Raw genomic sequence first — 632 nt, 5'->3', positions numbered from 1 at the left:
ATGGTCATTCTAAGGGATGGTCATTCTAAGGTCATTCTAAGGGCTCCAGACAAATGGAGCCGGGAAAGAACTTCATCTGGAATCAGAGCGGGCTGTGTTGAAAAGGCGGAAAAAATGGACTTGCAGGTACACATAACTTCTGGCGTCTCATGCCTGAAACCTTCAGCTACAGAAATGCTAAGAAATAGCAATGAAAAGACGTGCAGGGCTTGAAGGATGAGTTACCCTCAGTGTTACTGCGGTCTTGCTTCTTCGTCTTCCCCAGTGCCAAGCACAAAGGAGAAACAGTCATGGACTGGCTTGAAAGATAGCCCTCAGCCCTCAGCACCCCTGCCCTCTCCTACACATACATGTTTTGTTTTCATAGGATTAAGTAGGCCAAAGAAGAAATAACTTTTTACTTTAAGAGATTACTGATATTTTTGCTAATATATTTTTAGCTCTTTTTCTCTCACACAAAGCTTTCCATCCTACATTACCTGAATGGCCCATTCAGCATGATGCCGATAACAGTATAAGTAGAAAAACAGAAGTAGAAAGATACTCGGGCTTAAAGGCAGGATGTCATGGTTTGAATTCTGGCTTTGCCATTTAGGAGATTGTGGTTCTTGAGAAAGTTTTTTTTTTTTTTT

This window comes from Mandrillus leucophaeus, unplaced genomic scaffold (genome assembly GCF_000951045.1).
Source record: "Mandrillus leucophaeus isolate KB7577 unplaced genomic scaffold, Mleu.le_1.0 Scaffold466, whole genome shotgun sequence".
Taxonomy (NCBI): Eukaryota; Metazoa; Chordata; class Mammalia; order Primates; family Cercopithecidae; genus Mandrillus; species Mandrillus leucophaeus.
The sequence above is the reverse complement of the archived record's forward strand: the minus strand, read 5'-3'. Positions refer to the sequence as shown.